At 45.9% G+C, this 16,955-nt stretch overlaps 1 protein-coding gene across 4 annotated transcripts in view; it reads left to right on the top strand.

The window, feature by feature from the left end:
• Nucleotides 1–85: 85 nt before the first annotated feature.
• The window catches only part of HMOX2 (heme oxygenase 2), a 34,130-nt gene continuing 17,260 nt past the window's right edge, over nt 86–16,955 (top strand). For 2 of the 4 annotated variants that reach the window (XM_080830087.1, XM_080830088.1), the window contains exon 1: nt 4,009–4,127. The gene's annotated coding sequence lies outside the window, so the exon portion shown is untranslated. Of the gene's footprint in view, nt 486–4,008; nt 4,128–16,955 lie in introns of those variants that run through there. The other 2 variants (XM_080830089.1, XR_013968398.1) reach the window with 2 other exon arrangements.

Genomic DNA, 16,955 nt, shown 5'->3' with positions numbered 1-16,955 from the left:
CCAGCATCCGGATCCTGACTCCGCGCGGAAATGACCCGCTCACCCCCTCGGCGGGGACAGATGGTTCCTCCCGGCTCGCGCGTGCGCGGGCCCGGGAGTGTGTCGGCGCAGCGCAGACCCCTCTGCTGCGGGAAACCCTATTTGCGGAGCTCGGGGGTCTTCGAAGTACACGTACCGAGCCGCTTGGCGGGAGGCTGGCGGTGAGGCCCGCGGAAGCAAAAAACAAAAAACAGAAACAAAACACGCGGCTTAATCTCGCGTGAACATCTGAACTTGCAGATATGGGGTGTCGCCTAAAGATAATTAAATAGCATTTAGGACTCTCAACCCCAAGGCTCTGAGTTCTTGCAAGACTGACTCATCTCTGAGGTTGCTACTAGTTGCACGGCTTTGAGTTATTTTTAGCAGAAAAAGTGGGATTTCTTTGTATTCAACTAAAACTCAAAAATGCCCGTGTCGCTCCTCTCCTGAAAACTTATTACTGGGTAAGAATTTTTTTTCTTTCACTCACTCATTCATTTCAAAATGTGTATTGACCTATCCAGGCATGCTAGCTTCCTGACTGCAGGCACATCTCTGTGTTCACTGCTGAATTTCCAGCACTTAGGAGAGCACCTGGCACGTAGGCACTCAATAAATATTTGCTGATGGATTGGTTGTCTAAACATGTAGACACTGGAGTTCTGGGAAAATCCTACTAAAACTGGTGCTGTTTTCCCAAATCTAGTGGTGGAAATAACTTACAGAATAAAGTGTATTTTATTTATTTAAAATACTGGTCTTTGCTATAAAATGCATGTGTTTATTTTAATACATGTTATGTTTACTCGTGTTTGTATTTATAAATGAAGATTTCATATATGTGTTCATCTTGCATAAATCTTTTGCAGTCTCCTCCACGCCCTGTTATGTTATGCCTCGGTGCTGAGACTGTAAAGTTTGCCTGGGTAGGGCTCACCCCGGTAGATAGGGCTAATTCTTATTCATTCCTTAAGACTCCACATACCTACATCACCTCCAGGAAGCCCTCTCTGACCCCTAAGCCAGGCTAACTACTCCTGTTCTATTCCCATCTCTCTCCGTCTGCTGAAATTGTCTACCAGAGTAGAGAGCTACTTCTTCTTCTTCTTTTTTTTTTTTTTAAGATTTTATTTATCTATTTGACGGAGATCACAAGTAGGCAGAGCAGCAGGCAGAGAGAGAAGGGGAAGTAGGCTCCCTGCTGAGCAGAGAGCCCAGTGCCTGCTCGATCCTGATCCTAGGCATTGGCATCCCAGGGTCCTGGGATCGTGACCCAAGCCAAAGGCAGAGGCTTAACCCACTGAGCCACCCAGGCGCCCCAGCAGAGAGCTTCTTGAGAGCTGGCCTATGTCATGTTTGTCTCTTTATCTCTTCCTTCTGGCACCGTATCCAGCACTTACTAGGAACTCAATAAATAACCTACTAAATGGAACCCAAGTGCTTGTTACTGTGATAAAAGATGAGGTTTTTCTTCAATTACATAAGGATAAAGCACAAAACCTGATGTTCCAAGGTCTCTGATTTAAGGAAATAAGTCCAAATAAGAAGGCATGTAGCAGGACCAGCTGCAGAATTTGCAAGGCCTGGTGCAAAATGAAAATGCAAGCCTCCTTGTTCAAAAACTATGAAGAATTTCAAGAAAGCAACAGCAGAGCATTAAACCAAGTGTGGAGGCCTTCTCAGAGCGGGACCCTGTGCAAATGCTGGGGTTACAACCCCGGAAGCCAGCCCTGGGGTCCCGGCTTAATTGAGTAGCATCCCAGGGCCACGATGGGACACAAGGAACTCCGCTGCCTTTTGGCCTTGCTGAAACTGCAGCTTGGAAATCAGTGCAGGCGATGAGTGGCAGAGAATGGCGTCTCTTCCCCTGGGCTTCTGGTTAGTGGTGCTGGTGCCAGGGGTCTGGCTGGAAGTGGGTAGGTGTTGTAAACGGCCTGGGCAAAGGTCTTATCTCTTGACGCCCTACCCAGTCCACGGCACAGTGGTCCCCTGAGGCCTGAGCAGAAAGATTTGTCTACTGACTGGTGTGCTCAGCTGTGACTGCACTTCCTGTGGGACTTGATCTGACGAAGACTTCCTGCAAAGCTCTTGCCAGTTTACCAAGCCCAGTGACATGTGCTAGTAATGATAATGGAGGGAGGGTGTCCTTCTCTGAGCTCCTCTGATGTGTCAGAGAAGCCCCACATTATCTCGTTTGAATTTTATTTATGTAATCTCTAAGCCCAATGTGAGGCTCAAACTCAGGAGATTAAGTCAGGCACCGCCCCTCCTACATTATCTCATCTGAACCCTCAGAGCAACCCACCTTCAATCACTGCCCCTGGATTTAATTCAGTTTTATTGTATTGTGTTTAGGGCAGGGGCAGTATGGTGTATATTTCCAATTATTACTTTTTTTTTAAAGATTTTATTTATTTATTTGACAGACAGAGATCACAAGTAGGCAGAGAGGCAGGCAGAGAGAGAGAGGAGGCAGCAGGCTCACTGCCAAGCAGAGAGCCCGACGCGGGGCTCAATCCCAGGACCCTGAGATCATGACCTGAGCCGAAGGCAGAGGCTTTAACCCACTGAGCCACCCAGGCGCCCCTCCAATTATTACTTTTTTTAAAAATTCATTCTTTTTTAAATTTGGTATTGACAGCCAAGTAATGTGTAATGCATTTATGCATCTCATAAAAAATTTAAATGGTACAGATGAAGCACAAGTGACCTTCGACCTCCCTCTGACATTCTAGTGTGTAAACCTTCTTGGCCTTTGCATGCATTTTGATATCCAAACATGAACATGTGGAGAGAACATTTTGTAGTTAAAAAAAAAAAAAGGGATCATATTGATATATTTTCCCCCAAATTTTATTGTGAAAATTTGTAGACATTTAGAAAATTTGAGAGAACTATACAGTGGATACTCATACTTACCACCTAGATTCCACAGTTCTTAACATTTTGCTATATTTATACCTATTATCCGTCAACTACCTTATTTTTTTATAGGCTTCAACTAAATTGCAGACATCAGTGCCTTTCACCCTTAAACACTTCACATACACAATAGAGTTCAGTATTTTTTTTTTAAATTTATTTATTTGTTAGAGAGAGAGCAAGCGAGCACAGGCAGACAGAGTGGTAGGCAGAGGCAGAGGGAGAAGCAGGCTCCCCTAGGAGCAAGGAGCCCGATGTGGGACTCGATCCTAAGACGCTGGGATCATGACCTGAGCCGAAGGCAGCTGCTTAACCAACTGAGCCACCCAGGCGTCCCTAAAGTTCAGTATTTTTTAGGTTAAACTTATACACTGTCAGATGTATTTTTGTGTTTTCCTACATCTTGATTTTCCCTTCTGCTTAACGTCCTCTCTAAGGTGGTGTCTGCCCTTCCTTTTTTAACGGAAGCACAGTTCCGTTGAATAGATGTGTCCCTGTCAATCCCCACCCCCATCCTTCTTTAATGGACTTTTAGGTTATTTCAAGATTTTCACCCAAAGGGCGTACGTATCCCCTTACGTGTTGCAATGGCCTTCCTTGCTTATGCCTCTTTGGGTTCTTGCACGCGTTTTTCTACGATAGCTGCCGAGAAGTGGAATTGAGCAAAGAGAAGGCCCATTCTTTTTTTTTTTTTTTTTTTGAGAAGGCCCATTCTTAATTCTAAAAGATCTCGTTAAATTGTCCCCTCTTTCCCTCAAACTCCCACGAGCATCGCACGTTCCGCACACCTTTGTCAACACCGGACAGTACCGGTCATTTAATCTGCAGACAACTCTAAGGGTAAGGAAATGACGGGAAGCCAGTGCGGCTGAGCAGGTGGAGCCCAGCGCAAGAGGACCCTGGACAGGCGGTGGCACCGGGCACAGAGAACGCGTAGCCGGGAGGCACCCTCACTAACACTCGTTCTTGTTAACCTGCGCGCTCCCCAGTGGCTCCCCGCCCCGCGGGAGGCGCCGAGCGCCCGCCGCAGGGGCGTGTCCTCCGCAGGCCCCGCCCCCGCTGCGTGCGCACGTCGGACCGCCCTCGCGCCGCCCGCTCGGCTGCGGCGGCCGCGGCACTTCAGGGAGTCGCTGGCGGACGCGCGAGCGCAGCGACTGACGGACGGCCGAGCGGACAGGAGGCCGGTGAGTGGGCCGCGCCTTCCGCGGCCCTTCTCTGGGCTCCTCGGCGAGTCCGTCCGGCTGGGGCCTTTGGGAGCTGGGCCGGGCGGGCGGCGGCACGCTGCGGTCCTGGCGCCGGCCTGAGGGAGACCCGCCGGGCCGGGGCGGGGGGCGGCCGGAAACGGGATGAGCGGGGAGGGGGCCGAGCTGAAGATACCCGCTTCCTACGCGCCGCTTCGGCGGGCCCGCGAGGCCAGAGCAGCCGGTCCGCGTTGGGCCCGATTGGGCCCAGCCCCTCGCGGCGTCACGAGTGCGCGGGGCGAGGTGACCCCGGGGGCGCCGCGTGCCGTCTTGGCGTTCTTGGCGGGGGTTGCAGCCTCCCGCCGCGGTGGGCCTGCCGGGACCCCCGCCTGCCCCCCGGGCTCCCGAGGTCGGTGCCCCGCGTGGCGGCTGTTGCGGGCTCTGCGCTTCTTCCTGAGTCACCTCAGTCGGAAGGGCGCTTTGAGTCACTGTCATGACTTCATGAGTGACCCGTGGCCGCCGGGGCGCAGACGGGTCGGGAGGGACCGACGCCCCGGGGCTGCCGGTTAGTCCGGGTGTGGAGTTTACCAGTCACGGCGTCGGCGCGCTGCTGTAGGTGTATTAATTGCCCGTGGTTGCCAGGAGCGCCTTGCACAGTCCTTGCACAAGGCCTGCCCGTGTCATGCGATTTAGGTGGATTCTGATGAACCGCTTGCTGTGGCCTGTGGCAGTTTGTGTTCGTGGTTCTCTGAACCCGACGAGGCAGCGTGTGATTTTGGGGGGGGGGGTGGTGGAAAACACCGTATAATGCTCTGCAGTTCGCTGTCAGCCCCTTCCAAAAGCTTGTGAGTTGATAGGTTTTTCCACTTATACAATGGAATTAATGATGAGACGCGGGTTAAATGACTTCACCTCCATCCCACAATGGAGAAGACACCACAGATGGCTTTGATCCTAGTCATCTGCCTACAGAACCCATGATCTTTTCTAAACAGCGTCGTAGAGATTGGAAGTGGATTATGCCGTTTAAACTCTGTTCCCTCTCCCGGTAAACTGTCTTCCAAGTAGAAAGAAACAGGAGCTTGGTGGTTTTGTGTATTTGAATTTATGGTTTGACGTTGGCTAGTGTGTTCTGCTTAAAATTTTAACTGCCATATTTAAAAATTTTAGTTTTTCTCTTTGCATGGAGGAGGTTAAGGAATACACTTCAGTAATATGTGCTTTATTCTTTAGTTTTTTTCTTTTTCTCTCTTTCTTTTTTTTTTTTTTCCCCCAAGAAAAATCACAAGCTTACCAGAAGTTCGCAGCTTGGGCATTTACAAGTTTACTTGGTGGAATTGGAAAAACTTTTAAATACAGCACCTAAGCCAAAACACTGGGAATTAAGGCCTTGGAAACACTCGCTGTGGAACCCCATCTAACTGGGGAAGTGGGGACGAAAATCTTTGGTTCTCTTTATTGTCTGATTTGCTTTGCTTTTTTCCTCTGCTTGGGCGGATACGGTGAGATTCTGTGAGTCACTAGAGTCAGGAGTATGAGCTGCTCTAGAAATGGCAGTGCCAAATGAGAAGATGAATTATAGAAAGTATTCATTGCCTTTTAGCTCACCCCTTACTGTGTTTGTTGAAATGCAAAATTGGACAGCTGGGGCCTTTGAGCTACCTTGATTTTTTTTTTTATTTTTTTATTTTAATAGCTGACTCCCTCCATAGGACAATCGAACTCTGCATCGGTATTGCACCAAAAAGTAGAATTTCATTCCTTCAGGAGAAAGATATTTTTGAAAACTGGAATTGTGGGTTCATGTGGGTGGCTTATTCAGTTCAGTGTCTACCTTCAGTTCAGGTCATGATCCTGGGGTCCTGAGATTGAGCCTCATGTCCAGCTCCCTGCTCAGCTAGGCTCTGCTTCTCCTTCTGGCCAGCACCCCCCCCCCAACTCCTGCTCTCTCGATAAAATCTTTAATAAAATTTGGAATTGTGTATTTATTGTACAGTTGAGAATTCAGCTTGTTAACTTCTTGGTGAAAAAAAAAACAGAAAAATTTGAACTGTAAGTTACCTCCTGGTATGTTCTTGGCCATAGTTAACTGAAAAGTTATAAATAGCATTTAATGCAATCTTTTTTTCTTATAGTAATCAGTGAGAGAATTAAGAGCTCTGGATTACATATATTTTGTAACACAGTGAGGGTTATATGCTTTTTAACTAAATTTATTATGTCTGTTAGGTTTGTGCGAAACAGGATGAAAGGTCTTTTGTTGTAATTTGAATGATTTCTCAGGATATTTTTGCAGTACTGAGAAGCAGTGCCATTACTGATTAATTTTTGGGAGGAAAGGAGGGAGGGACAGAAGAGAGACAGAAAAGAGTAGAAGGAGGGGGAATCTTTAATTAGAACAGCTACTGTAACTGCTTATAACGAGGTCTTTCCTTTTTTTTTTAAATACTGGAAGATATTTTACTCTGGTGACCATGCAGGTGCTCTGCAATATTGTTCACTAGTATGGTTTACTTCTCTACACTGACTCCAGTTAGTTACCGTAAGATGTTGTCTCCCATTGTATTACACATTTTAAAGCCAACTAATGAAGGCAGCTGCACCCCTCAGAAATTTCGGTTTTAAATTTCTAATAAATTTGACACGCAGTACTGAAGGACAGCAGCCCATAACTGATGGTCTCGTTTAGCAACATTACATACATTTATGAATATGCAGCTACATTTATATATATTGTAAGAAATCTTTTCTGAATGACCATTGTCTTTTCTTTTTTTTTTTTAATTTTTTTTTAAATTTATTTATTTGTTAGAGAGAGCGAGCACAGGCAGACAGAGTGGTAGGCAGAGGCAGAGGGAGAAGCAGGCTCCCCGCGGAGCAAGGAGCCCGATGTGGGACTCGATCCCAGGACGCTGGGATCATGACCTGAGCCGAAGGCAGCCGCTTAACCAACTGAGCCACCCAGGCATCCCGACCATTGTCTTTTCATTTAAGAATAACACTGGTTACTGGAGCTCACTACAGATAACTTATTTTTATTTATTTATTTATTTATTTATAAAAAGATTTTATTATTTATTTGACAGAGATCACAAGTAGGCAGAGAGGCAGGCGGGGGTGGGGGAGAGCGGGCTCCCCGCTAATGCGGGGCTTGATCCCAGGACCCTGAGATCCTGACCTGAGCCCAAGGCAGAGGCTTAACCCACCTCTGAGCCACCCAGGTGCCGCTCACTATGGATAGTTTAAAGGTATATAGCTATTGTAAAAGAAATCCATTTACAAACAGCTCACCCACAAGAACTACATCTAAATTGCAATCATGGCAGACTGAAATGGAGCTGGAAACTCTTTCTGGGTTGTCATATCAACAAATTTATATTTGTGACCTCACAAGGCAATATTCTGAACTCTTCTTTAATTTTTAAAAAAATGTTTTAAAAGATTTTACTTATTTATTTGACAGAGAGAGGAAGATCACAAGTAGGCAGAGAGGCAGGCAGAGAGAGGGGGAAGCAGGCTCCCTGCTATGCAGGGAGCCTGATGATGCTGCAATGATGATGTGGGGCTCAATCCCAGTACCCTGGGATCATGACCTGAGCCGAAGGCAGAGGCTTAACCCATTGAGTCACCCAGGCACCCCTGAACTCTTAACTAGGCATTACAAAACAGCAATTAAATTCATAAGTCTCTTATGTGAACAGGTTTTTTCTATTGCTTTGATATAATTTTCAAAGACTTTTTAGCAAACATGCATTTCTCTCTATAATAGATTTTTTTTAAAGATTTCATTTATTTACTTGACAGAGACAGCGAGAGAGAACACAAGCGGGATTCCCGTGGGAGTGGGAGAAGCAGGCTTCTCACCAAGCAGAGAGCCAGACGCGGGGCTTGATCCCAGGATCCTAGGATCATGACCTGAGCTGAAGGCAGACGCTTAACGACTGAGCCACCCAGGCGCCCCTGGACTGACTTTTTGTTTGTACTTCAAAGTGATTGAATTGTTGGGGCGCGTGGCTGGCTCAGCTCTTGATCTTGGGAGCTCATGAATTCCAGGCCCATGTTGGACATAGAGTTTACTTTAAAAAAAAAGTGAATTGTTAGGTATAAGATTAAGCTGGTTAGTCAATTTGTAACCATTTTGTTTCACTCACAGCTATTCAACATTAGACAGTTTCATTTTACTTGTCTGTGTCTGTATCTAAATACATACTCATTTATATTAGAGTGAAAAATAAATGGTTTGTTCTTCCAAAAAAGGAAGTTGTAATGGTATATTTTTGACATGAGAAAAATATTTAAGCCCTTTGAGCTGTAGTTTCTGTAGCTGAAAAATGGGGTTAATACTTATGAGGTTAAGATTAGCACCTTAAAAGAGCTTCAGTGCCGTGAATCGTGTTTATAGATCTAAGACGGGTTTTCAAACTTTCCTATTTGGGTAAGTTCGGGATTGGGCCAGGGAATAAGGTTTCCCATGTGATTCTTGTTTAGGGCCCCCTATCTAAAGCACAGGCTAGACCAAAGTGGGAGTGGCCTGGCAAGAGGGTAGAGGAGTGAGTAGGGTACATGAGGAAGTGGACGGCAGAAGAGGAAAGAAAGGGGTAATTGTTGCATGGCAGTGACTGCTGTCAGCTTATACGCCAGAGGCCGAACAAGTAGATGGTCTCTTCTTTCTGCTTAGGGGCAAAAATTAATTTTTGTCACATGAATAGAGTTGTTTCTTTCCCAGGAGTATCATAGGCCTAATTATTGCCATAGTTCTCAGTAACTTTGAAAAGGCTTTGGAGAGGAATGACATAACAGAGACAGGTGTCTCACACCCTGCCTGTCTGACTTTTTACTAAATACTCCCAGCTTCCTGCCTTTCTCCCTATGCGATCGCTTAGTCTCAGAAGAGTCGAGTTTCACTGTTTCGTTTTGTGTTCAACATCGCAATTACCTGAGGGCTGTGGGAAAGCACTAGAGTGATTTAAATGATCTGCCATCATGCTTTTAGCTGACCTAGTTGATCGGCCTTCCTCATCAGTTGCTATGATGGTCATACTTTTTATGCCAACACTGGGACCCCTAGTCTGAGCATACAGTGTACTCAAGGAATTGATGGGACAGGATATTTGATTTGAATCAGAACTGTCCTGGAAAATGTGGAACATAAGGTCAATCTTTAGCACTGTTGCCTGTACTGTACAATCAATATTTATACTGTGGTACACCTTGTGTTGTTTATCTTTTTTATCTCTGTCTCTGTTTTTTTTTTTTTTTTTAAAGGTTTTATTAGGCAGAGAGAGAGGAAGGGAAGCAGGCCCCCTGCTGAGCAGAGAGCCTAATGTGGAGCTTGATCCCAGGACCCTGAGATCATGACCCAAGCCAAAGGTAGAGGCTTAACCCACTGAGCCACCCAGGTGCCCCTCTGTCTCTGTCTTGACTGAAAGGTGTTTAAAGTCCAAACCAGGGTCTTAGGACTGTTTGTTATTACAGAGCCCATGAGCATTATAAACGCTTGTTGATGATGCTGTGGCGTGTCATGTGCCCAAGTGTAGCCATCCTCTTTCTTAGTTACTGGATCTGCGCTTCTCTCTGGCAAGACCTTTACACACTGCTGCAGAGGAACTGTTGTCCCGAGGAATTACTTCCAGGGCAGGATGGAGGAGGGCAGGCAGGTGAAGAGAAAGAATTGGTGAGCAAAACTATATGTGGGTTGGGAAAGGAGTGTAGGTAGTGTTTGAGTGCAGATGTAGTGAAGTGTTGGCCTTCACACCCTTGGTTTTCTACAGGAAGGCAAGGGGAGAGTCAGGCTTTCTCTTTGTTTAGTAATAGGTATCCTATGAATTAGAAAATAACTTTTTAATCTTTTTAGATTTTTAAATGTTTTAAAAAGATTTTATTTCTTTATTCGACAGACAGAGATCACAGGTAGGCAGAGAGGCAGGCAGAGAGAAAGAGAGAGAGAGGGGGCGGGGAAGGGAAGCAGGCTCCCCGCCGAGCAGAGAGCCTGATGGATGCAGAGAGCCTGATGGATGCGGGGCTCAATCCCAGGACCCTGGGATCATGACCTGAGCTGAAGGCAGAGGCTTCAACCCACTGAGCCATCCAGGCGCCCCGATTTTTTAATTTTTTTTTTAAAGATTTTATTTATTTGACAGATCACAAGTAGGCAGAGAGGCAGGGAGGCAGGCAGAGAGAGAGAGGAGGAAGCAGGCTCCCCGCTGAGCAGAGGGCCCAATGTGGGGCTCGATCCCAGGACTCTGGGATCATGACCTGAGCAGAAGGCAGAGGCTTTAATCCACTGAGCCACCCAGGCACCCGATTTTTTAATTTTTAAAGTTATCTCTGTACCCAGCATGGGCCTCAAACTTACAGCCCGGAGGGGTGCCTGAGTAGCTCAGTTGGTCAAGCGTCTGCCTTTAGCTCAGGTTATGATCCCAGGGTCCTGGGATTGAGTCCAGCATCAGGCTCCTTGCACAGTGGGGAGCCTCCTTCTCCCTCTGTGTGCTCTGCCTGCTGCTTCTCCTGCTTGTGCACGCATGCACTCACTCTGTCTCTCTGACAAAGAAAATCTTTAGGAAAAAAAAAAAAGAACCCGAGATCAGGGGTTGCATGCTCCACTGACTGAGTCATCCAGGTATCCCCTAGAAAAATCTAAAACACTCCATTCCTTTACCACAGATTTTTTTTCTTCTTTTTGGACAGCTTCAGCAAAATTTCCAAGTGTGTGTATTCAGTGTCATATTTGTCTTGCTCTTTGTGTTTGCAAAATGTGACTAGAGGACCCAAAAGGAGAAAAGTGGAGTGACTAGCTGCTGTAGATTATTCTTTCTTGCCTTTGCGTTTGGCTTTTCTAGGGCACGTTGTCCAGTTTTAAAGTTATCGTTCAAGTGCAAATGCCTAAAGGAAGAAGGGCAAAGAGGCAGTGGTATCTGCCTGTTGGGCAGCGTGTATTTCCTCTTTGGTGTGCAGAGTATTGGCCCTGAGGGGGTGTGCAAAACAACAACAAACCCAGCACAGTCCTTGTTCACATGGAGTTGGCTATCACCTGGGGGAAACTCGAAATAGTAAAATTCTTTTTTTTTTTTTTTAAGATTATTTATTTATTTGAGAGAGAGAGAAAGAGAGATCACAAGTAGGCAGAGAGGTAGGCAGAGAGAGGGGAAAGCAGGCTCCCTGCTGAGCAGAGAGCCCAATGCGGGGCTCGATCCCAGGACCCTGATATCATGACCTGAGCAGAAGGCAGAGGCTTAACCCACTGAGCCACCCAGGTGCCCCATAAAATTGCTTTGTTTATGATTGTCGTTCTGACACAGTATTTTGGGAGGTCAGGAAGGTGAAGAGCTGAGAAACAGAAAAGACTGAAGAACTTGAACTGAACCCATTGGGGTTAGGTGAAAGTACAGTAAGAGCAAAGAAGGCAGCCAAAGAAAGGGGGAAGCCCTCTTTAATCAGTACTCAGGATCTCACTGAAAACATACTATGATGAAAATGTCTCTCATAAGGAGACTGCTGGAATGGGGATTCTTAACCTGAATTCTGGGTCTGTGGGTAAACTTTAGGGGCCTGTGGTTACTCTGGAATGTCACTGACAACATTTTTTATATGTAATTGTCCTGGAGAGAGAGTCTACAGCTGTCATCTGATTCTGAAAGGGATTTGCAAACAAAAACGGTTAATGATTATTTTATTCTGGCAAATACCCTTCCTACCTATCTTCAGAAGTGCATGTCTCTGAATTTCTGTTTTCAGATGAGGAAGTATTTGGGTGGAAGATTAGAGACGGAAACCATAGCATTCCTTTGTAAACAAACAGCTTTTCACCAAACACTGTCATGGGACATGCATGAGTGTTCATGCAAAGGACTGTGCCTTCCCAGGAAAGTGGTGGTCTAATTTGGTTTTCAGGAACCAGGGTGGCTAACGCACCCTCCCTTACTAGTGTGGTTGAGGCTCCAGGTCTGCCCTCAGGGACCTTACAGTCAAGTGTAGTGGATACAGAATTAGAGCTAAGTAAGAGTGTTGCAGATGGGATGAACTGAGGACGCAGAAACCACAGGCTTTTTGGAAGGTCAGGACGTTTTCAAGAAGCTGATGGACTATTGGAAACAAGGTGTGAAAGAGTATAGGGAGCCCTGGCTCACCAGCCAAAAAGCTCTGGGCAGGTCCAGGAACAGTGGCTAATCCAGGACCAATTTCTTTCTGTTGCTTGGACGCACTAGCCTAAGAGACTGTCCTAGAACCACTGTTGCCTAGCACGTGCAGCAGCAAATGGAAGCCATCTGTTTCGGAGCAAATAACTTAGCTTCCTTAGACTGCAGCCACCAAACTAGACTGAGCTCAGAGTTCCTGAGGATGCTGGAGGAACTGAGCTCCTTTGTTTTCCATTTATTTTTAAAAATTAAGTAAGCTTTACACACATCATGAGTCTTGAACTCAAGACCCTGTAAATCAAGAGTCGCATGCTCTACTGACCGAGCCAGCCCTTTGCCCTCTGCCACCACTTTAACTGTGGATGCTGCACTCATTGTATTTGCTTTATGTATTGGCCCTTTTTGTAGGGTTTGGTTTAGAGAAAGGATTGAGGGGCGCCTGGGTGTCTCATTTGGTTGAGTGTCTGACTTTTGGTTTCAGCTCCGGTCATGATCTCAGGGTTGTGGGACTGAGCCCCGCATGGAGCTCTGTGCTCAGCGCAGAGTCTGCTTGGGATTCTCTCCCTCCCACCTTCTCTGCCCCCCTCTCTCCTGCCTGGTTGGCTCCGTGGGTTGAGCCTCTGCCTTCAGCTTGGATCATGATCTCAGGGTCCTGGGATCGAGCCCCACATCAGGCTCTCTGCTCAGCGGGGAGCCTGCCTCCCCCCACCCCACCCCTGCCTGTCTCTCTGTCTACTTGTGATCTCTCTGTCAAATAAATAAAATCTTTTTTAAAAGGGGGGGGGATGAAAAAAGAATAAAAAGAAAAAAAGGGGGGTGGTGGAGATACCTCACAGAGCCTGAACCACACGGTCCACTGCCTTTCTTGGCCTATAAGTTGTTGAATATTTGCCGTACCCATCTTGTCTACCTTCTTTTTTCTAAAAGTTATTCATTCATTATTGCCTAATCATGTCCTTAGGCAACAGTAGATGTTCTGGGCTATTTGAATTTTTTCTTGATAATGATTAATGGAGACAATGATGTTTGACCAGTTCTTGGGAACTTTTGGCAATTATAGGCACCCACTTCATGTATCTTTAATTCATGTAGTTTCCATGAGGGCTACCCCATGGAAAAGGGAATTACTCAGTTTTACACTGGCAAACTGTTGTTTCTTTGTTTATTTAAGTTGTGATCACTGTAGCATTTTTTACTTTTCCCCCTTGCAATAATGATAACCTTTTTCCTTGGTGTATTTCCTCCAAAATGTGTGTAGAGACAGGATGTGGGCTTGTTAGGAGGTTCTACAGCTGTTGCATTCTTTGGGTTGACCCCATCCCTAGAGTAACAAACATGAAAATGTTGCTGTGTATCCCTTCTCTCCAGAGCCAGCTGGAGGAATAAGGGATTTTTACAGTGGGAGACATCAGGAAGTGTCAGGTGATTGTGCTTGCCTAGGGTGGAGGAGTGTTGGCAAGCATTTACCTTGACTGTTAAAATTTTGCCAATCCATTTCTTTATTTTTTTTATTTTTTTGTTTTGCCAATCCATTTCTTTAAAAAGAAAGGGGCATTGGGGTGGGGAGAGGATGCCATAAGGCAGGTTCTGCTTCCAGTCAGGCTTTCACAGTCCTTAAAACAAAATCTGAAAGGTGTGTTCTCAGTATTTCTATCTGTGGCATGTAAGAAAGCCATTTTAAAACCAATGCAATGCAACATGTCTCCTTCAAATATGAAACTGTTAGTTGAGCATAAAGTATCCCATGCTTGGTTCTCCGACCTGGCCAATCTCATCCCTCACCCCATCAGTAGAAATGTATGCAGTAAAAATGCTTACTCATTAGCCAGTCGTTTTTCTTATTTCTGGGATTCTTTTCCTTTTCCTTTTCCTTTTTTTTTTTTTTTTTTTTAAAGTAGGCTCCGCACCCAGTATGGGGCTTAAACTCACGCCCCTGAGATCAAGAGTTACATGTTCTACCAACTGAGCCAGCCAGGCACCCCTTTGGGATTCCTTTTTAACTATCTTGTTTGTCATCTGGTCTTTGAGAATACCTTGATTCTGAGAATACCCCAAATTCTGGAAATCATTCATTGACTCAGCAAACCCTGATTGGGTGCCCTGTATTGGGCAATAGGAGAAAAAGATAAATGAACAGTAATCTGGAATGTAAATAAATACTGTAAGGGGATACAAGTGCTATAATAGATCATAAAAGGCTCCCTTAGGTAACTCTTAACATCAGGCCTCCAAGATCATCAAGCTCCTTGTTTTCTATACCTTATTTTTAGAAGTAGCAATACTGTATTTTTGAAGGAAGAATATCAAGGAATAGGGGAGCAGCTCTGACTGAAACAGTTGAGGGAAGCTCACAGCTTTTCCTGCTCTTCCTCATGTTAAATACTATCCTCCCTGCAGCTTACTGAGAAATGCCTCTCATTTTATTTATTTATTTATTTATAAATGTTATGTGTTTGAGAGAGCACAGAAGGGGGGAGGGGCACAGGTAGAAGGAGAAGCAGGCTCCCTGCTGAGCAGGGAGCCCCATGTGGGGCTCCATCCTGGGACACCAGGATCATGACCTGAGCTGAAGGCAGCTTAACCAAACGAGCCACCCAGGCGCCCACCTCTTGTTTTATAAATGAGGATGTTGGAGTTCCCAGAAAGTCCTGTAATAGAGCTAGCCAGTACAGGCCGGGTAATAGAACTTAGTTCTTCTCATTCTTAGCCTGCTTGTCAGTCATGCACCAGACTGATAGAGGATCATTAGATTTCTTCCAGCATTTTGTTCCATTACACAAAGAAGTCAGTACTATTAGGGGCTTCATTTCTACCTGGCTTCGTTACTGAGCTTGAAGCTTTAAAGGTTTTGCCTCCTACTGATCCCAATACAAATCAGTCCTATTCCCAGGAAGGTACTGTGATTCCTTTCATTGTCATCTGTGGACAGTGCCAAGTTGCCCCATCTAGTAATAGCCTTTTTTATTTTCTGGTGTAAATTCAGTTTCCCCAGAAATTTCTGGAAATGATATTTGATGAAGGTGTTGCAGTGTGAAGCACAGTGCCAAAATCTCATCTTGTCTCTGTAAACTGATGAAGGGATGAGAAGAATATTAGATGGATGTCCTTTCTTGAATCATCTTAGTGCTGCTTCTGAGATTCAGGCAGGGTTTCTCAACCTTGGTGCTATTGACATTTTGGGCTGGATAATGATTTGTGGTGGCGGCGGGTGTGTGAGTGCACACATGCGTGTGTGTGCATACGTGCACTTGTGTTTGTGCTTTCTGTGCATTGCAGGGTGTTAAGCAGTGTCCCTGGCCTCTGCCTGCTAGATACCGGTCTAATGGCCTACCCCCCAGTTGTGACAAGCAAACATGTCTTCAGACATTGCCAGATAACCCATGGGGATGGGTGTATGCCAAAATGGTCCCCAGCTGACCACCATTGGGTTGGGGATTGAGTGTCATGAGATAAAAGTGCAAATCAGATTTATCACAGAGTCAAGTGATCAGCCATTCTAAAGAAACAAAACAACGTGCTCTGTCCTCCATCCTGACTCTCCATAGCGTGAAGGGAACCTTCATCCAACTCACGTTCAGAGTGTCCCTGAAAAAGTTTGAACTTCGGTGATCATCTTCTTTCAGATCCTTTTCAAAATTTATTGTACTAGAAATTCCAAGATTTTTCTGTTCCTTTCTTGGTACTTAGTGTTATCAGAATGAAAACAGAGGTTCTTCACAGTGAGCCTTGTGTGACCCCAATACAGATTTGATGTTGCCTGTAAGGGTTTTCACTGAGACAGGGGTATTTCCATTTCTTGTCTTAAAGTATATAGGGGGTTGCCTGGCTGGCTCAGTCAGTTAAGCATCTGCCTTCAGCTCAGGTCATGATCCCAGAGTCCTGGTTAGTGGGGAGCCTGCCTCTCCCTCTACCTGCTCCTCCCCCTGCTTGTGTGCCTGCTTGCTCTCCCTCTCTGACAAAATAAATAAAGTCTGAAAAAAAAAAAAGGGATATGAGAACTCTTGTTAACTTTAAACTTTAAGGGACACTTTCTTCAGTTAACGTTATAAACATGTTGCAGTTCTAGAAGTAATTTATCTCATTAAATTCTCATATCTACCTTGCAGAGTTACTACTGTCCTTACAGGTGAAGAAACTGAGATTCTGACAAGTAGCCAGTCCAAGGCCACCCAGCTGGTGTGTGACAGAACCAGGCTTTGTTCTCAGTTGTACCTGACTAGAACCTGGGGCTTCACCACTTCCCTGCTCTTCCTTTTAGCCTGTGTGGCCTTGGCTGAGGTCAGGTCAAATAGCATTTGTTGGGTGCCTGCTACAGGTCATCTCCAAAGGTCATGCAGGCAGCCCTTGCCACACCTCCTCCTGTGTCACTTCAGCATGTCAGCATTGTGTTGTGCAGAAAGGACTTGGATGCATATGCTTGCTGTCAGACTGCTCTGTGCCCCTAACCCCTGTACCAGTGGCGGTAGGGTTCCCTGGGAAAGCTGAATTCCGTACTCTGAGAAAGTCCCAACAGCTGCTGTTGCTGATCCCCTGCTACCATAGACAAAGCTTTTGTAGAATGGAGCCAGCTTCTTGGAGTTACCGGTTTTGAGTCTGGGCTTGTTTCCTTGATCCCACTCCACTTACCCTCCCCACCCCTTCCTTCCCTCCACCCTCCCCCATCAGAATCTAGGCAGCCCCTCCCTCCACCCATCAC

The sequence above is a fragment of the Martes martes genome (assembly GCF_963455335.1).
Source record: "Martes martes genome assembly, chromosome: 18".
NCBI classification, from domain to species: Eukaryota; Metazoa; Chordata; class Mammalia; order Carnivora; family Mustelidae; genus Martes; species Martes martes.
This window is presented reverse-complemented; position numbering and strand designations above follow the sequence as displayed.